Source organism: Anomaloglossus baeobatrachus, chromosome 7 (genome assembly GCF_048569485.1).
Source record: "Anomaloglossus baeobatrachus isolate aAnoBae1 chromosome 7, aAnoBae1.hap1, whole genome shotgun sequence".
Taxonomy (NCBI): domain Eukaryota; kingdom Metazoa; phylum Chordata; class Amphibia; order Anura; family Aromobatidae; genus Anomaloglossus; species Anomaloglossus baeobatrachus.
The window spans coordinates 91,149,002-91,170,415 of NC_134359.1; the positions used below are offsets into that span (position 1 = coordinate 91,149,002).

At 53.2% G+C, this 21,414-nt stretch overlaps 1 protein-coding gene across 1 annotated transcript in view; it reads right to left on the minus strand.

The window, feature by feature from the left end:
- Positions 1-12,901, minus strand: part of SH3BP4 (SH3 domain binding protein 4) — a 74,182-nt gene extending 61,281 nt beyond the window's left edge. The window contains exon 1 of the mRNA XM_075317470.1: positions 12,823-12,901. The gene's annotated coding sequence lies outside the window, so the exon portion shown is untranslated. The remainder of the gene's footprint in view (positions 1-12,822) is intronic.
- Between the last annotated feature and the right edge of the window lie 8,513 nt (positions 12,902-21,414).

The following is a 21,414-nucleotide window of genomic DNA, read 5'->3' on the forward strand; positions in this document are numbered from 1 at the left end:
GCATAGGTGCGGATTTGGTGCGGATTTGACGCGGATTTTGCTTTTTTTGACATACACTTGCATTGGCAAAATCCGCAGGTAAATCCGCAAGAATAATTGACATGCTGCTGATTTTTCCGCAAGGAAATCCGCAATATTTCCGCTGCGGAAAAAAACGCAGTGTGGGCACAGCAGTTCCCAAATGCCATAGAAATGGCTGGGGAGTAGCTGTGCTGCAGATTTTTGAAAAATCCGCGGAATTTCCGCGAAAAATCCGCTGCAAATTCCGCGCATTTTCCGCAGCGTGGGCACATAGCCTAAGGGCCTGGAGCAGTTCAGTTTCACTAGTGGAAGCAAAGATCACGTTCAAACCTGTTTGAGAAGCTGAAAACTCTAATCCAAGTGTTGCGATGAGTAAATGACATTTTGCATCTACATTTTTACTGAAAAGGCTAAATGTGTATTTGTGCTTTATATTTTACATCAAATATTGACAAGTAGGCTTCTTTATGAATGAAGACTGCTCTTCTGTTCTATGCCTATTGCTGCGGCTCCAGGGGCATGACGCAGATATGTGGCGGCCTGTATTTTGCCATCATTGTCAGGAGCACAATGAAAACCCCTGCTCAGCCATTATCATGTCAGCCCCAACCAAAAGAAACATACTTATCACATACATTGCTTAAAAGGGCCCAGCGACAGCTTCCCTTTAATGGAAACAAAGTTGTCACCAGGTTTTTGCTCACTAATCTGAGAGCCGTATAATATATAAACAGAGACCCCGATTCCAGCGAGGTGTCACTTATGGGTACTTCTCACATAGCGAGATCGCTGCCGAGTCACAGGTTTTGTGACGAACCAGTGACCTCATCAGCAATCTCGCTGTGTGGGACACTAAGCAGCGACCTGGCCCCTGCTGTGAAATCGCTGATCGCTACACACTGTTCTGGTTCATTTTTTGCTCGTTGGTCTCCCGCTGTGCAGCACTCATCGGCGTGGTTGACGGCGGGAGACCAACGAGCACCGACTGTGTAAGCAGCGTACGCTGGTAAGCAGGGTAAATATCGGGTAACTAAGAAAAGCGCTTTGCTTGATTACCCGATATTTACCCTGGTTACCAGCGTACGCACTTAGTCTGCCAGGGCTGGCTCCCTGCACACGTAGCCAGTGTACACATCAGGTTACTAAGCAAAGCGCTTTGCTTAGTTACCCGATATTTACCCTGGTTACCAGCGTACACCGTTTTGCGCTGGCTCCCTGCACACCTAACCAGGGTAAATATCGGGTAACTAAGCAAACGCTTTGCTTAGTAACCCAATGTTTACCTTGGTTACCAAGCGCAGAGTCGCTGGTGGCTGGTCGCTGGTGAAATCTGCCAGATTGACAGCTCACCAACGACCCTGTAGTGATGCACCAGCGATCCTGACCAGGTCAAATCGTGGTCGTAATCACTAGTACATCGTTTAGTGAGACAGTACCCTTACTGGGCTGCTTACTATCATTTTGATAAAAATCAATGTTTTATCAACTGGAGATTATCACTAGAGGACAAGGAAACCTGCAGCATGTAGTCCTGTTTGTATTCATGACCTCTGTGTAACCTGACCCCCACCACTGATTGAAAGCTTTCTGCCTATGCACAGTGTACACAAAAAACTGCCAATCAGGAGTGTCGGTGGGGTTATACAGAGGACAGAATTCAGAGAACTGCTAGGTGAGGGCTGCACGGTGGCTCAGTGGTTAGCACGGCAGTCTTGTAGTGCTGGAGTCCTGGGTTTAAAACCCACCAAGGACAACATCTGCAAGGATGTGTGTTCTCCCTGTGTTTGTGTGTTTCCTCCGGTGTCCTCCCACGCTCCAAAGACATACTGATAGGGAATTTTGATTGTGAGCCCCAATGGGGACAGTGTTGCCAATGGTTGTAAAGCGCTGTAGAATTAATAGCGCTATAAATATTATTATTATTATAATACTACTATCTGTAGCAGAAAAAAAAATGATCAAAATGACATCATGCTACTAAGTAATTGATACATTGCTGCCCCTACATCACGCTTCTCTCAGATTAGGGGGCAAAAACCTGGTGACAAACTCAAATTAACTTCATGGCTTGATTTTAGCTTTTTTAGGTTGCGGTGGCATATTTTGGTCAAAAACATTATTAGAACCCAAAGAGAAATAGATCTGACAAACTCCATTCATTAGAACCTACAAGATGTGTCAGGTCTGTGTGCACAGTGGATTGCACACGTGCCCACCGTAGCCTCTATAGATCAAAAAAATTGGTCTGCACTCTGACAAGTGGATACACTTGGATACACCATATCACCAGCCACAGCGCTGCTGCGCTGGCTAAACCCAGGACCTTTATCCTCAAGGTATTCTCTACCAAACACTATTAACCCACTCAAATTTCCATATCCCAGGCACCCATCTTGAAGCGACTCTTGACTAAGACCCAGGCGGGGTCGAAACGTCGGAATGACTTCACAGTCGCCTCAATAGATTATAGATGGAAAACCTTTTGCATCACAATCTATGAGTGCAGTGAATTTATTTATCTTGAACTGTAGCCCGTAGACGTCACATCTGTGCGAAGAATATTAAAAAATAATAATAATAAATCTGTTTATGGATCCGTCTACTTCTTGTAAATAGCAAATAAGAGTGTGAAGCTTACAAGGAGCCAATCACATCTGCAGACATGACTAGTTCAGTAAGTGCAGTGCTTGTCTGAACTTTTGACTAAAGGGGGTGTTACACACAGCGATATCGGTAGTGATATCGCTGGTGTAAGCACCTGCCCCTGTCGTTTGTGCGTCACGGGCAAATCGCTGCCCGTTGCGCACAAAATCGTTTGGAGCAGTCACACGTACTTACCTGTCTAGTGACGTCGCTGTTGCCGGCAAACAGCCTCCTTTCTAAGGGGGCGGTTTGTGCGGCGTGACAGCGACATCACTAAGCGGCCGCCCAATAGAAGCGGAGGGGCGAAGATGAGCGGCTGGAACATCCCGCCCACCTCCTTCCTTTCACATTGCCGGCGGCGGCAGGTAAGCTGCAGTTCGTTGTTCCCGAGGTGTCACATGTAGCGATGTATGCTGCCTCGGGAACGACGAACAACCTGCGCCCTCAACAATCAACGATGTTTTAAAAAGGAACGACGTGTCAACGATGGACGATAAGGTGAGTATTTTCCATCGTTAATGGTCGTTCCTTGCTGTCACACGCAACAACGTTGCTAACGATGCCGGATGTGCGTCACGGAATCCGTGACCCTGGCAATATATTGTTAGATACGTCGCTGCGTGTAGCGGGGCCTTTAGGCTATGTGAGCACATTGAGCTCTGCATCAAATCTGTACCTTCTGGCAAAAAAAATGCACCAAAAAACGCATGTGGTTTTGGTGCAATGTGATTTTCTTAATGAAGTCAATGGGTGGAAGAGCAAAAAAAAAAGCAGAGAAAAACACACCAACATTTGACATGCTGCAGATTATTTTCTTCACCAAATCTGCAAGGAAAACATAGGCACCGTGGGCACAGCACTTCAGTTCTCATTGACTTTGCTGGCATACAAGGCATAAAGATAGCCATGCAGCTTTGTGACAAATTTGCACCAAATCTGCATCAAAAACGCACACCACCTAAGGCTGCGTGCCCATGATTAGGGATCACAGCGTTTTGGATGCATCGTGTTTCAGCTGTGTCCAAAACGTTGCGTTGTACAGAACAAGCACAGTGGATGGGATTTCTAGAATTCCCATGCCCACTGTGCGTGTGCGGCCCGCAGCAAACACTGACCTATGGTGTGGCTTTCCGAACCGCAAGAATGTGAGTTGTTTGCTGCAGAGTCGCAAGCGTTCTCTGTAGGGAGAACTCAGAGAGAACTCAGAGAGAGACCGGAGCGCCCCAAACCATGATCATGGGCACAGGCAGCTGCGGTGTCCTGCGGAGGAGATTCGCAGCCCTGCAGGACAGGACCCGCCGTGTCCAGAACGAAGCGGGTCCTGATTGTGTGCACGTGCCCTAACGGCTCATTTAGACGTGTTTTTCTCATACGTGACCCACGGTGTGTTTTTCACGCATAGCACTCGTATCAATGATAGTCTATGGTGTAGCTCTGCATTCGATTTCTTTCCTTGGACCAAATGCTCCTGAAAAGAGAACGGAGACTGATCCGATATTGATCCGAGTGTTGGATCAACTTGCCAATGCAAGTCTACGAATACAGGAGAAAATAAAACAAAAAACAGCTCACAATCGGATAGCACTCAGATGCCATTGTGGAAGTTTGAGAAACCTCCATTCATTGTTTTTTCATTTGGGAATTGATGAAACTGTGACCACACTCGTCTGAATGATCCCTACGAGAAAAGTCAGCAGGTTTCAGTGGAATAGACCAACTATCAAATGTGTCAACCCTCCCCCAACAGGTGATGTTAAGGGAAGGAAGGATTGGGCATATTGAAACTCAACATGTCCAATCTCTTGGCACAGGAGATGAGCTACCACCAAAGTTGTTTGGTAACCCCTTACTCTCCTCTCATGCGGAGCGTGCGTGTGTATATGGAATCGGATGACAACTACTGAAGTTTTATTACAGATGGCAGCTGTGTCATATGGCAATGAAAATTATTTTTGGGTTCCTTTTTTCCCAAACTATCATTACCAGGGTTTAATGTGGCTGTAATAACACTGATGTACCAGAAGATGAATTGTAGGCTTGGTCGTACCAGTAACCGGACACACGTACAGCCTGGGTATAAGTACACTGCTGGCAGACACCAGACTATGTGCAGATATAGGACCTTCTAAGTAACACGGTTAATCCAACTGCAACCAGAATAATCCTGAGCCTGCGGGAGAGCGAATGCGAACAGAAGCCAGTTAATGTAAGGAAAATGCAGGAGAGTAAACATTTACGGAGGGAGCTAATTTTAGCAGAGGGTCATTAGCTGTAGAGTCAGATGACTGCTATGAGCGGGACATAAATCAGGGACTACTTTAATAGAAGGACATGCATTTCCTTTGTGGAAGTGACCCAAGTAGCCGGCTGTAGGGAGCACCAGCGAAAATAAAGGAAAAAAAGTTCCTGCATGTTCTGTGGACATCCGGTACCAGCACACGTCAGAACCGTCACTTTCTGCCCCCAAGGTATCTACATATGGGAGGAATCACAATGACATTCCTATGGCATGAGCCTGCCGGATACTTCTCATACAACTTCCAAGGTGCCAGATCTCTGACAGAGGCCTTAAAGGGACAGATGAAACCTCAAGTGGGAGCATGATCAACATCTGCTGGGCACTTCAATGCAGTCTATTGTTCTCTGTTATCAGCTAGCTTTGCCTGAAGGAGATGTTGCATGTTCTTCACAAAAAAAAAGTCTGACTCCCCCTGATTATGTGTTAGGAACCTCCACACAATGCAGACATGGGTTTGTCATTTGCAGCCCTACATAAACACATGTAACGAGTGGTGAGACGATAAACTAGAGCGGGCCACACAATCCTCAGAGTATAAATACCCCAGAGAGGGGCAATTACACAGATACACAGGCGGGCAAAGAAACAGGCTCTGGATGACATGCCCAGCACTGTGCTGACTATATACTCAGCACTGTACCAGCAGACTATACAGGCTCTGGATGACATGCCCAACACTGTACCGGCAGACTGACACTATACCCAGCACTGTACCGGCAGACTGACACTATACCCACCACTGTACCGGCAGACTGACACTATACCCACCACTGTACCGGCAGACTGACACTATACCCACCACTGTACCGGCAGACTGACACTATACCCACCACTGTACCGGCAGACTGACACTATACCGGCAGACTGACACTATACCCAGCACTGTACCGGCAGACTGACACTATACCCACCACTGTACCGGCAGACTGACACTATACCGGCAGACTGACACTATACCCAGCACTGTACCAGCAGACTGACACTATACCCACCACTGTACCGGCAGACTGACACTATACCGGCAGACTGACACTATACCCAGCACTGTACCGGCAGACTGACACTATACCGGCAGACTGACACTATACCCAGCACTGTACCGGCAGACTGACACTATACCCACCACTGTACCGGCAGACTGACACTATACCCACCACTGTACCGGCAGACTGACACTATACCGGCAGACTGACACTATACCCAGCACTGTACCAGCAGACTGACACTATAACGGGCACTGTGCTATACCCAGCAATGCACTATACACAAACCACTGTACTGGCAGACTGACACTATACCCAGCACTGTATTAGCAGAGTGACACTATACCCAGTACTCTACTGGCATACACACTATAACAAGTACGTGCTATACCCAGTGTGAAGCCCCGCCGGTGCTGTATCGGTGCATACCTTCAGGGACTCCACGTAGCTGGATCTGGTCACAGGTAGGAGATCTTCTTTGTAGTCGTGACGCCACTCTCAGTATTGCGGTCAGAGGGGACCGCCACTGCAGATTAGGAGGCACCTGGGGCCGATGGTGGGTGCAGTCGGGTGTAGTGGCCTCCTGAGAGTGAGGCAAGCCCCAGGGCCCTTTGTAAAGCTGTAGTACCACAAGTCGCAGAATGACCACACGCAGGCAGAGTGTCTTTCAGGGTTTTTACTCACTTCAGGTGGCAGGGTGAGTAACCCGGGCGTAGCTGGGATGAACCAGGTGGGAACCAGGTATCCTTCCGGCTGACTGTATGAGGGTGACTACAAACTCGCCTTCCTTAGCCCTTGGTGGTTTGGGGTGACCCCGACTTTGAGTCCCTATGGGGGTCACCCAGGGAAGATGCTCCAAGCCTCTCTCCCCTTCTTGTTTTGCCGTGTGCTTGTTCCCCGGGCCAGGCCACTCCAGCCTCTTGCCTCCTGTGACCTATGGGCCCTACTTGCGGTTACGTGGCTGCGGCTTTTGGTTGTTGTGGTGTGGGCTGTAAGAGCCCCACACCGGCAGGTTTAGCAGGGAAAGGTGAATCTATCCTCGCTTCGGGATCTGCCGCCCGGTTGGGCCTGGTGCTCTCTAGAAGTCTCCTTACTTCCCACTCCGTGCACTCTCTAGCTGAAGCTGGCTTTCAGGCAGCACTTCTAGTTGACCGTTCTCCCCCGTCTGTAGTCACTGCGCGGGCGCTGTTAGACAGCATCAGCCCCACAGGTCTGCTCCTCACTGAGCCCTCTGGAGTTCTCTGCTCTAACTGACTCACTGCTCCTCCTCTCCTGTTCTTGCCTACGCCACCTAGCAACCAGACTCTCCACCACACCCCTTGAGAGGAGATGGAGGCTTTTAACCCCCTGCCACTATTCCAGTGGAGGTATAGGCTTTGCCCCCTCCTGGGATCCCCAGGGGTCCTCTCATGGGTACATGTGTGAGACCTGATCACTATGCGCCTGTGTTCCACACCCCTGTCAGCCTTCTGGATTACCTGTATTGTACTGTCCCCAGCATGGGTGCAGTACTCAGTGGTGCCTGACCAGGTCAGGGGCGCCACATTCCCCCTTAGTTATCACCAGCACGTCCTCGGGCTGCAAGACAACATTTTAAAATGCATAAAACATTAAAACATGTAAAACATTTAAAAGCACCAGGTATCAGACATCACCACCCTCCACCCACAAGTCCGTTAACCTACCCAAAACCCTCTCAGGAGGCAGGTCACCGGTCCTTTTGGTAACCAGGTCTGGGCCATCCGTTTACCCAGACCTTTCCTCCAATCTTCCTCTCCCGTTGGCCGCGACTTCAGCCACTTCTGGCAGGATGTAGAGGCGGCTTACATGGGCTGGTGGTTTCAGGGTATACCTGGCCTGGTGGATCCGCGCCGTCAGCCTCTTCTGGCAGGATGCAGAGGCGGCCTCCACAGTTGGTGCTGACCAGGTACCCTCTTTGTGGTGGTGAGCCAAGGCCCCATAAACAGGCGTGCTCTCTGGTCGCAGGTGAGCCAAGGCCCTTTTCTACGGACGGGCCCCCCTGGTTGCAGACGAGCCAAGCCCCTAAACAGGCTGGCCCTGGTGGTGGTGCCACTGGTGTAACTATTTACACTGCGAGAGTTTGTGGCTATAGCAAGTTCATAGCCTTAAAGTTTGTTTCTCACAATAGTTTTTGTGGGCACATTCTTAAACAATAACGTTGCAAACTTTTCAAAACTTTAACTGGTCAAACAGTAACTTCTCTTCTTACTTTCCTTTACTTTACTCCTCTTTTTCACTAGGGCGAGGGCACGTTGGGCACTGGCACCTGTGACTTTCTTGCTCTTTGTCTCTTTCTTCATCTGTAGGATCTTTATCTTTCCGTTCTTGGTCTTCATCTGTTTCTACATCTGGTTCTTTATCTCTATCTTGTCTTTCTTGTCTTTCTTGTCTTTCTTGTCTTTCTTGTCTTTCTTGTCTTTCTTGTCTTTCTTGTGGCATGGGATGACTGTAGGGTTTGTTGGGACATAAGGCTACATCAAGTGCGTACAATCCCCTTTCACCTTGGTGCATGGTAAACTGTACCGAATCTCCCATTTTCAGATTTCTGCAAGGGTGTCCTCTTGGCAGATGAGCGTTCACATCTCTGCGGTTTACAAATATCCCTTCTTTTATTCCTGGTGCTACAACGAATCCATAGCCGCTTTTCAGATTAAAGTCTTCCACTACGCCATAACACAGGGGTCCTCTAGCCTGGGCTTTGGACTCTCTCAACATACGCTTCTCCTTTAGGTCTCTGGCGGTGACTGCTCTCTGTTCAGGAGACTGTGGTGCTGGAGCAAACTGTGTTCTTCTGCGCCGTGTCTTGCGGGCTGGATCCATGCCTGTGGGCTCCCAGGTGAAGCTCTTAGGCAGCTCTTCTTCTGCAGAGGGGGTCAGGTCCTCCTCGTCCCAGCGGGAGTATGGCAGCATTTCCGGCTCTGAATACACATCTGCTTCTGGTGGCACTGGAGTCGGAGTCAACCCTTCTGCTTCCTGGCCTCCTCTCCCCCTTAGTTCTTCCTGGCACTCCAGCTGTGGCAGTGCCGGGGATGGCTGCTCTTCGGCCGGCCCAGGTGAGGGACTCCTTGGTGTAGCTGCTGCAGGAGTTAGCAGGAGACTCTTTGGGGTATGCGGAGGGGGTATGTACTGGCTCACCAACCATTGTGGAAATTTGGCCTCCAGGTCAGCCTTCATCTGCCAATATGCAGGGTCTTCACCCACCGTGGGCTGCCTATCAGGGACCTCTGTGGACCGGGGAGCGGTGTCTGCTCTGGCCTTACAGGCCGGGGTAAATGCTGAGGTAGTCTTTTGGCGGACCGCGCCTGGCATGGCGGCGGCCTGGTCTTGGCGGGCCGCGCCTATCATGGCGGCGGCCTGGTCTTGGCGGGCCGCGCCTATCATGGCGGCGGCCTGGTCTGTGCGGGCCGGGCAGGGCATCGCTGCGGCGGCCTGGTCTTGGCGGGCCGCGCCTATCATGGCGGCGGCCTGGTCTGTGCGGGCCGGGCAGGGCATCGCTGCGGCGGCCTGGTCTTGGCGGGCCGAGCAGGGCATCGCTGCGGCGGCCGGGGCTTGGCGGGCCGCGCCTATCATGGCGGCGGCCTGGTCTGTGCGGGCCGGGCAGGGCATCGCTGCGGCGGCCTGGTCTTGGCGGGCCGCACCTGGCGTGGCTGCGGCCTGGTTCAGCGTCGCCGCGCCGGGCGCCTCTTCGGGGACCGCGGACGTGGCAGCAGGGGTCGGGGCACTTGCGCGGGCCGGGGCATCATTTGACTCACCCACCGGTGGCAGCATCGGGGTCTGCGTCGTCGCCGTCCTGTCTGACACTCGGCATGCAGCTCTCCCTTCATAGGCCCGAACCGCCGCGGTCAGCTCCTGCAGTTCCATCCGTTCCTCCCGAATCTGCTCCACGACCCGGGTCTCCAGCCGGTTGCAAAACTGGGCCAGCTCTCGGTACCACCAGGCAGCGGAGCCTGGTTCTGGGTTCCTGCGGTCAGACGCCATTTCTTCTGCGCCGTCTTCTGCACGGTCTCCCAGCAGTGGACTCTTCGCTGCCTCCTGTAACAAGCTGTCCAGCTTCTGCTCTGCCTCTTTCAGTAGCTCCTCTCCCAGCAGCAGGCTTGTGGCTTCCTTTCCTTCCCGCCGTCTCTGGACGCTTCCACTCTCATAGCTGGCAAGGTCAGAACTCTGCAGGGGATCTCTGGGTAGCCACACCCCTTCGTGGGCGGTAACTTCTTCCAGCGCGGGCTGCTGTTGTTTTTCAGCGCGCTTTTCATGGTGGCAATATGGCGGCGCTTCCAATTTTTCAAGCGGACCGCCTAGGCACATGGTCACCTGTCTGAACAGGTCTAGTCCTTATCCTGTTCGTGACGCCAGATGTGAAGCCCCGCCGGTGCTGTATCGGTGCATACCTTCAGGGACTCCACGTAGCTGGATCTGGTCACAGGTAGGAGATCTTCTTTGTAGTCGTGACGCCACTCTCAGTATTGCGGTCAGAGGGGACCGCCACTGCAGATTAGGAGGCACCTGGGGCCGATGGTGGGTGCAGTCGGGTGTAGTGGCCTCCTGAGAGTGAGGCAAGCCCCAGGGCCCTTTGTAAAGCTGTAGTACCACAAGTCGCAGAATGACCACACGCAGGCAGAGTGTCTTTCAGGGTTTTTACTCACTTCAGGTGGCAGGGTGAGTAACCCGGGCGTAGCTGGGATGAACCAGGTGGGAACCAGGTATCCTTCCGGCTGACTGTATGAGGGTGACTACAAACTCGCCTTCCTTAGCCCTTGGTGGTTTGGGGTGACCCCGACTTTGAGTCCCTATGGGGGTCACCCAGGGAAGATGCTCCAAGCCTCTCTCCCCTTCTTGTTTTGCCGTGTGCTTGTTCCCCGGGCCAGGCCACTCCAGCCTCTTGCCTCCTGTGACCTATGGGCCCTACTTGCGGTTACGTGGCTGCGGCTTTTGGTTGTTGTGGTGTGGGCTGTAAGAGCCCCACACCGGCAGGTTTAGCAGGGAAAGGTGAATCTATCCTCGCTTCGGGATCTGCCGCCCGGTTGGGCCTGGTGCTCTCTAGAAGTCTCCTTACTTCCCACTCCGTGCACTCTCTAGCTGAAGCTGGCTTTCAGGCAGCACTTCTAGTTGACCGTTCTCCCCCGTCTGTAGTCACTGCGCGGGCGCTGTTAGACAGCATCAGCCCCACAGGTCTGCTCCTCACTGAGCCCTCTGGAGTTCTCTGCTCTAACTGACTCACTGCTCCTCCTCTCCTGTTCTTGCCTACGCCACCTAGCAACCAGACTCTCCACCACACCCCTTGAGAGGAGATGGAGGCTTTTAACCCCCTGCCACTATTCCAGTGGAGGTATAGGCTTTGCCCCCTCCTGGGATCCCCAGGGGTCCTCTCATGGGTACATGTGTGAGACCTGATCACTATGCGCCTGTGTTCCACACCCCTGTCAGCCTTCTGGATTACCTGTATTGTACTGTCCCCAGCATGGGTGCAGTACTCAGTGGTGCCTGACCAGGTCAGGGGCGCCACACCAGCACTGCACTATACACCCAGCACTGCACTGGCAGACTGACACTATACCCACCACTGTACCGGCAGACTGACACTATACCGGCAGACTGACACTATACCCAGCACTGTACCAGCAGACTGACACTATAACGGGCACTGTGCTATACCCAGCAATGCACTATACACAAACCACTGTACTGGCAGACTGACACTATACCCAGCACTGTATTAGCAGAGTGACACTATACCCAGTACTCTACTGGCATACACACTATAACAAGTACGTGCTATACCCAGCACTGCACTATACACCCAGCACTGCACTGGCAGACTGACACTATACCCAGCACTGCACTGGCAGACTGACACTATACCCAGCACTGCACTGGCAGACTGACACTATACCCAGCACTGCACTGGCAGACTGACACTATACCCAGCACTGCACTGGCAGACTGACACTATACCCAGCACTGCACTGGCAGACTGACACTATACCCAGAACTCTACTGGCTGACTGACACTATACCTACACTGTACCTCCAAAAAGAAACTATACTGAGCACTCTACTGTACTGGCAGACTGACACTGTACCCAGGACTGCACTGTACTGGCAGACTGACACTGTACCCAGCACTGCATTATACCCAGCACTGTACCTGCATAGTGACAATATATCCAGCACTGTACTGACATTATACCCAGCACTGTACCTGCACAATGACACTATACCCAGCACTGTACCTGCAAATTGACATTATATCCAGCACTATACCTGCAAATTGACATTATATCCAGCACTGTACCTGCAAATTGACATTATATCCAGCACTGTACCTGCAGATTGACACTGTACCCAGCTCAGTACTATACCCAGCACTGTACATGCAGATTGACACTGTACCCAGCTCAGTACTATACCCAGCACTGTACATGCAGATTGACACTGTACCCAGCTCAGTACTATACCCAGCACTGTACATGCAGATTGATACTGTACCCAGCTCAGTACTATACCCAGCACTGTACATGCAGATTGACACTGTACCCAGCTCAGTACTATACCCAGCACTGTACATGCAGATTGACACTGTACCATGTCCAGCACTGTACCTGGAGAGGGACGCTGTACCTGCAGAGGGACACTGTACTCAGCGCTGTACCTGCAGATTGACACTGTACCATGTCCAGCACTGTACCTGGAGAGGGACGCTGTACCTGCAGAGGGACACTGTACTCAGCACTGTACCTGCAGATTGACACTGTACCATGTCCAGCACTGTACCTGCAGAGGGACACTGTACTCAGCGCTGTACCTGCAGAGGGACACTGTACTCAGCGCTGTACCTGCAGAGCGGTCAGGGCTGCTCACCTCCGTTATACCGGCTGCTCCTGTTCCCAGTCACCGCTGCCCCATCCTCCTCCTTCGCCGCTGCCGCCGCCGCCGCTTGTGTTCTCACAGGTCCCAGCTGCTTAGAGGAGGGGGAGGAGCTGTGTGTGGCTCCGCCCCGGGGAGGAGCCTGTGTGGGGGAGACTGATCCTCATTAACTCCTGCAGAGCAGATACAATCTGTCCAGGATTCCTGATGCGCCGGGCTCAGGTTACAGGCTGGAGGTCTGTGCTGACACTGGAGCAGGCGGGAGAGGAATGCTGCACAAAAAATGGGAAATTAAATATTGTAGCAAGAAATAAACACAAAGTGACTGATGATCACATGTATGTTCATGTCATGGAGGTCACACAATGCGAGAGCTCTAGAACAATGTTATTTACAGTTGTCACTTTGATGACTGATCCCAGCCATGTTGAGTTATACACAATGTGCAATCAGGTTTATTTTCGGTCCATATTTGTGCCAAACCGACCACAGCGCACGAACCACAGCGCACGAACCACAGCGCACGAACCACAGCGCTCCAACCACAGCGCACGAATCACAGCGCACGAACCACAGCGCACGAACCACAGCGCTCCAACCACAGCGCTCCAACCACAGCGCTCCAACCATAGCGCACGAACCACAGCGCTCCAACCACAGCGCTCCAACCACAGCGCTCCAACCACAGCGCTCCAACCACAGCGCTCCAACCACAGCGCACGAACCACAGCGCACGAACCACAGCGCACGAACCACAGCGCACGAACCACAGCGCTCCAACCACAGCGCACGAATCACAGCGCACGAACCACAGCGCACGAACCACAGCGCTCCAACCACAGCGCTCCAACCACAGCGCTCCAACCACAGCGCACGAACCACAGCGCTCCAACCACAGCGCTCCAACCACAGCGCTCCAACCACAGCGCTCCAACCACAGCGCTCCAACCACAGCGCACGAACCACAGCGCTCCAACCACAGCGCACGAACCACAGCGCTCCAACCACAGCGCTCCAACCACAGCGCTCCAACCACAGCGCACGAACCACAGCGCTCCAACCACAGTGCTCCAACCACAGCGCACGAACCACAGCGCTCCAACCACAGCGCACGAACCACAGCGCTCCAACCACAGTGCTCCAACCACAGCGCACGAACCACAGCGCTCCAACCACAGCGCACGAACCACAGCGCTCCAACCACAGCGCTCCAACCACAGCGCACGAACCACAGCGCTCCAACCACAGCGCTCCAACCACAGCGCTCCAACCACAGCGCACGAACCACAGCGCTCCAACCACAGTGCTCCAACCACAGCGCACGAACCACAGCGCTCCAACCACAGCGCACGAACCACAGCGCTCCAACCACAGCGCTCCAACCACAGCGCACGAACCACAGCGCTCCAACCACAGCGCACGAACCACAGCGCTCCAACCACAGCGCTCCAACCACAGCGCTCCAACCACAGCGCACGAACCACAGCGCTCCAACCACAGTGCTCCAACCACAGCGCACGAACCACAGCGCTCCAACCACAGCGCACGAACCACAGCGCTCCAACCACAGCGCTCCAACCACAGCGCACGAACCACAGCGCACGAACCACAGCGCACGAACCACAGCGCTCCAACCACAGCGCACGAACCACAGTGCACGAACCACAGCGCTCCAACCACAGCGCACGAACCACAGCGCACGAACCACAGCGCACGAACCACAGCGCTCCAACCACAGCGCACGAATCACAGCGCACGAACCACAGCGCACGAACCACAGCGCTCCAACCACAGCGCACGAACCACAGCGCTCCAACCACAGCGCACGAACCACAGCGCTCCAACCACAGCGCACGAACCACAGCGCTCCAACCATAGCGCACGAACCACAGCGCACGAACCACAGCGCTCCAACCACAGCGCACGAACCACAGCGCTCCAACCACAGCGCTCCTGTGGCGCCCTAGGACCTGGTCGCCACAGCAGCATTGCCCTCCCAAAGGGTTAATGCTGAGCCTGGAGGTAATTGGGAGATCCATTGGCCAGCAGGTTTAACACCCAACACAGTTCTCCCTCCGGCCAGCAGGGGGAGCTCTGAACCTGGAATTCCAGGGAGCCTTCCTCTACCTGACCAGAGGGAGGAAGTGCAGCCAGTCTGTAGGGAGTAGTGGAAGTGAACAGACGCAGAGTGAGCTGTCCTGTGAATCTGGGGCCTAGAGCTGGAGCAGCTTGGCCCAGAGAAGCAGGAATAGCTGAGAGGCAGCAGAGAGACTCAGACATCGGAGTCTGTGGTTGCCAGGGTATAAAATCCGCCCCTGGTAGCCGAGTCCGAAGGGCAGGAGAGCTGCAAGCCCCTGGCCCAGAAACATCCAAGGTACAGCTGCAGCATCAGGGCCCGGTGTGGACTCCAGCGGAGAAGCACCATAGAGAGGGTCTGCGCAGCCACCTACAGAAAGAAGGGACGTGCCATCGGTCCCAGCAGCAAAGAGGGCCATTGCTGGATTCCGAGAAGCAGGGTCCTATCATCACAAAGCAAAGTACAGGAGTAGGCCTCATACTCAGCTGGCCAGAAAGATCATCCCAAGTACTTCCAGGCCGACCGGATCCCCATCACCACCTGTAACGGTCTCCCAGGACTGGACTGTTCCCAGAGTAAAAGAGGAGAAGGTAAAGAGACTGTTGTTTGTGCCTGGTTCTTTCCTCGCCTGTCGGCCCTGCACCGTGTTAGCCACACAACACCATAGACTTTCACGGGCACCAACTGTATCCCGGGGCATCGCTCCACCTGTGGGGAGCAGTAACATCATAGCTGCCATAACATCACCCCGGAGTTCTCCCATAGCAGCGGCGGCTTAATAGCCGCATACCACAGGTGGCGTCACGAACATTAACTTCAACTCATCAGCCACATATTCAACTGACACCCACCAGGGCCACGGAGCCGGGCCCAGCCACCACTGACTACCACCGGACTAGTCCGGCCCGGCACCGGGTGTCCCCTAGCCCTGGGGTGGGCGAGTCAACATTTGGCGTCACGAACAGGATTTCGTGCCCGGTTCCACCGGGTACTGTGCGCCTGAATAATTGCGCTTTAAAGACTGTATTACTGCGTGTTTCACTGTTTGAAAACTGCCGCCGCCATTATCCTCACTGAGCGCAGGAAGAAGGGGGGCGTGCCTGACAAAGAGCGCGAAGGGAGCGCGCCATCAGAGCAGAGCGCTGTTAACCCCGCGCGACCCGGAAGGAAATTTGAAAAGTGAACGGAGCCTGGTAAGGTTCACTAAGGGGGAGGAAGATGTCCGACGCAGAGGGAGGGCAGGTGGCTGCCATAGCCCGAGACGCCGCAGCGCCCGCCGAAGCGATCCCTGTCGCCGTCGCCCCATCCCCCGCTGTAGCGCCGGTAATGCCGATCACCATGCCGTACATACCGGGCGCAGAATGGCTGCCGCAGTATTCCGGGGAGTCCCATACCTTGAGCGACTTCAGAGAAAGCCTGCACAGCTTATTCCGGGTGTATCCGCTGACTGAGAGCCAGAAGGTGGGCATATTAATGGGACAGCTAGCCGGCGCAGCCCAGCGTGAAGTGAAGTCCTGGCCTGATACAGATAAAGGGACAGTAACCCAGATACTGGCCAAGCTAAAGAGTACTTTTGACACCCGCACCGCAGCAGAGATAAAGATGAGATTCTTTGGGTGCAAGCAGCGGCCCACAGACAGCATAAGGGACTATGCCTTAAACCTGCAGGAGGCCCTGAAAGCGGTTAAACAAGTGGACCCAGAGAGTGTACGTGAAGAACACAAACTCCTAACTGAGCAGTTCATAGAGGGGCTCCTGTCAGATGCCCACAGGACCCAGCTGCGTATCATGGTCCTGCAGAACCCTGCTCTGGACTTTGCAAAGTTTAAGGACCAGGCCATCCGGGTACTGAGAGAATCTACACCGAATGACCCAGTGCCCCTCCGGCCTCTTGCTATCACGTACCCCGGGGTGGTGCCTGCAACACGAGCCACTGCAGGGGCTGAGGCGCAGTCCCTGGATAAGGATCCCACTGCAGAGCTCAGACAGCAGTTCCAGGAGCTGACCAAGACTGTAGCTGCCCTTGCCAAGATCGTGCAGTCCCTACAAGTGACCCCATCGCCTGCAAAAATCGAGTTGGCCTCCAGCCCAGATGACGTCCCATGGATGCGACAGAGGAGGGTTCCGCCGACCCGAGGCAGAGACACAGACCGGTATGATTCAACGGGACAACCGATCTGCCGCCGCTGCAGCCAGGCGGGCCACATTGCACGATACTGTCCTTTAAATGGGCCGAGCCTGGGGCCAGGAGCCGACCCCCAGGTGTAAGGAAGCCCGGCTCAACCCCCAGCCGCAGCAAGTATGTGGGAGGACGACCGGTCCTTCCTATTGTGCTGGATGGGATCCCTTTGAATGCCCTCCTGGATACTGGGTCCCAGGTAACGACCATCCCCTATAAACTGTACAAAAGATATTGGGCTGATTCAGACATTGACCATGGCCCAGATGATGATTTAACAATTGTGGCCAGTAATGGTCAGCCCTTACCTCAAATTGGGTATAAAGAAGTAACCATTAAAGTGGGGCGGGTGGAATTGCCATGTCAGGGGATGATAATTGTAGATATTGATCGCAAAGAATCTGACCCGCTGGTAACCATTGGTACAAATGTGATAGAAAATTGTATTGCCGAAGTGATAATTTTGTTGCAGCAGGCGTCTGAAACTGCCAGCTCCGGGCAGCAGCGTGCCCTACAGAGGGAGATCAGAGCCCTGATGAGGAGGCAGCAGGTGGAGCTGGCCGGAGGAGAAATTGGCAGTGTGAGGGTAAGTGACCCCCTACCCATTGCAATACCCCCAAGAAGTGAAATGTTGATATGGTGTCGGGCAGCAATAGGCCTCAAGGGTCAGGATTACCATGCCTTGGTAGAACCGGTGTATTCAGACAGTAGGCCTGGAGTCCTGATAGCCAGAGGGGTAGCAGACGTCCGCAAGGGGAGAGTGCCCATCCGTGTCCTGAATTGTGGGGAGGAGGAAGCCAAATTGCCCCGGTACGCCACTGTAGCAAAACTGTACACTGTCAGCAACAACACCATCAAAGCAGTGGAACCCTTGATCCCGTCCGACCAGGCGGAAGACAAGGGCTCCAAGGGGCAGCTGGAAGACTGGTGCCAAAACTTACATGTGGGCACCGACTCCACCCCCTCACACCAAAAGAATGGGGTTTACCGGGTGGTACAGGAGTACGAGCGGGTCTTCAGCAAACACCCCCTAGATTTTGGGCAGGTGAAAGGGGTTAAACATCAAATCCCCACGGGTGATCATCCTCCCGTTAAAGAGAGATACCGCCCTGTACCCCCCGCACAGTATCAGCGTGCCAAAGAAATGTTACGGGAAATGAAGGAGGCTGGGGTTATCAGAGATAGTTGTAGCCCCTGGGCAGCTCCACTAGTGCTCGTAAAGAAAAAGGATGGTACAATGAGAATGTGTGTAGATTACAGGCAAATTAACCGCATTACACATAAAGATGCTTATCCCCTACCCAGAATAGAGGAGTCACTAACAGCCTTAAAGTCAGCTAACTATTTCTCCACCTTGGATCTCACCAGTGGGTATTGGCAGGTTCCCGTGGCAGAGGCGGACAAGGAGAAGACTGCATTCACGACGCCGATGGGCCTCTGCGAGTTCAACTGCATGCCATTCGGGCTCTGCAACGCCCCAGGGACATTCCAACGGTTGATGGAGTGCTGCTTGGGCCACCACAACTTCGAAACCGTGCTGTTGTACCTGGATGACGTCATAGTCTACTCCAAGACTTATGAAGACCACCTGAAGCACTTAGCAGAAGTGTTCGAGTCTTTGTCAAAATATGGCCTGAAGATCAAGCCGTCCAAATGTCACCTCTTGAAGCCAAAGGTACAGTACCTGGGTCATGTGGTCAGCGCAGAAGGTGTGGCACCTGATCCGGAGAAAGTCACCGTAATCAAGGACTGGCCAAGACCCACCACGGTAAAGGAGGTGCGGCAGTTCCTTGGGCTGGTGGGCTACTACCGAAGGTTCATTGATGGTTTCACCAAGATAGCAGCGCCCCTTCAAGATCTCCTGGTGGGCCAGCCAAAGCAGGCTAAGAAGCAGAGCCCTCCATTTGAATGGAGCAGCCAACTAGAAACCTCCTTTGTCCAGCTGAAAGGGGCTCTCACGGGAGAAGAAATTCTGGCCTACCCTGACTACAGCCAGCCGTTTGTACTGTATACAGACGCCAGCAACGTGGGCCTGGGAGCCGTTTTGTCCCAGGTGCAGGGAGGCAGGGAGAAGGTGATAGCGTACGCCAGTAGGAAGCTTCGGCCCACAGAAAGGAATCCAGAAAATTACAGTTCCTTCAAGCTGGAGTTCCTCGCTATTGTTTGGGCAGTGACTGAACGCTTCAAACACTATCTGGCGTCGGCCAAGTTCACCATCTTCACGGACAACAATCCGTTGACACACCTGGCAACAGCCAAGTTAGGGGCGTTGGAACAGCGATGGATGGCCCGGCTGTCTAACTTTGACTTTACCATCAAGTACCGGGCTGGCAAGAAGAATAACAATGCTGATGCGCTGTCCAGAATGCCTCACTTACCCGAATCTGGAGAAGACCTGGATGAACTCGAAGAGATAGAGTTGCCGGCTTTCCATCATCAGGGCGTTTCCCAGTGTGAGCATGCTGTGGGAGTGAAGCGCTCGAGCCAACACGAGGTCCCGGTTAACCCATTACTCCACCATAATTGGGAAGAGACACAGAACGGTGACCCGGCGGTGCGATTGGTCAAAGAAAAGCTAGCACAAGCTGAGACTCATCTTGGTCCAGATGCTCCAGAAGAAGCCCAGCAGTTGTGGAAAGAGAGGGGACGACTGTTCACCTACCAAGGCAAGCTCTGCAAGAGACACGTCAACTGGCGAACAAATGAACTTGTCTGGCAGATCGTGGTTCCGCAGAGGGATGCTCCAATGGTCCTAGCAGCTTATCATGATAACGCAGGCCACTTTGGGTGGAAGAAGTTGGAGGCCCTACTCCGTGATCGGTTCTATTGGGTGCACATGAGAAAGGTGATCGAGAAGTGGTGCCGAGACTGTGGCCCGTGTAACCTGAGGCGGAAGGATGATGCCAGCCAAAGGTCTCCCCTACAGCCAATTGTTACGAAGCAGCCCCTGGAGTTGGTGGCCCTGGACCACGTGAAGTTAACACCAAGCCGGTCAGGCTATGTGTACGCCCTCACAATTGTGGACCATTACTCTCGTTTCCTGGTAGTAGTGCCTGTGAAGGACCAGACAGCCAGAACAGCAGCTAAAGCGTTCCAGGCATCCTTTTGCCGGCCTCACGGTTATCCGGAAAGGGTACTGACCGATCAAGGCCCTGCGTTCGAGGCGGAGGTGTTCCAAGAGTTTTGTAACATGTACGGTTGTAAGAAAATCAGAACAACACCGTACCACCCCCAAACCAATGGACTGTGCGAGAAAATGAACCATGTGGTTATTGATATGCTGAAGACTCTACCTCTGGAAGAAAGGAACCAATGGCCAGAGAAGCTGCCAGATCTGGTCGACCTGTACAACCATATCCCAGTAAATTCGACCAACTGCAGCCCCGCTTACCTGATGCGAGCCAGACCTGGCAGGTTGCCTGTAGACTTTGAGATGGGGACTGTGTCGCCTGAGGCGGTTCAAGAAATAGAGGATTGGGATACAGAACGGCAGCAGCAGTACCGTAAGGTCCAGGAATGCGTAGAGAGGAGCCTGTCTCAAGCCAGAACAAGACAAGAGCAGCAGTACAATCAAACGGCCCCAGCAACTCCCTTAGCACCTGGAGAACAAGTCCTCAAGAAGAAGCGGAGGACGCATAAATTGGATGATCAGTGGGAGAACGAGCCCTACACCATTATCCCCTCCAACTTTGACAACAGTAAGGTGTGCCTCATAAGCAAGGACGAAGGCAAGACTTGTCAAGCAATATCCAGAGACCGCCTGAAGACGTGCCCTGAGCGGTGCAAAGTTCAAAGGGAAGTGGAGGAAGTTCGAGAAGAAGGGGAAGAGATGATACAAACGATCCTCGGCAAATTCCCCAAGACTTGGACCCGCATAAATGGTGCCGTAGTGGTACCGGTCCTGACGTTCCCACAGTTGGTCGAGCCAGAAACAGAACAGGTTCCGGATCCACCCAAAGAACCGTCCGCCCCGACACGCGGTGACACGCCAGCAGTGGAACAGGAGGATCAACCCCCTGTCAGTGGTGAACCTGTCATACCCTTGGCGACTCCTAGACCACATAGGCAATCATCATGCATACCTATTGGGGTTAGGCCTACCGGTAGTGCTGAGATAGGAGACATACTCAGTAGTCAGGGACAAACACCAGAGCTACGCAGGTCTCAACGCAGCACTCGGGGACAACCCCCTCTAAGGTATAGGGAATCAACTATATAAAGAAAGAGTATTTATTAGAATGTAAATAGTTATGTGAAAAGTCTGTAATGTCGTGTACAAAATGTTTTTTTTTGTGATTGCGAAAATGGACAATTGGGCCACTGGACTATG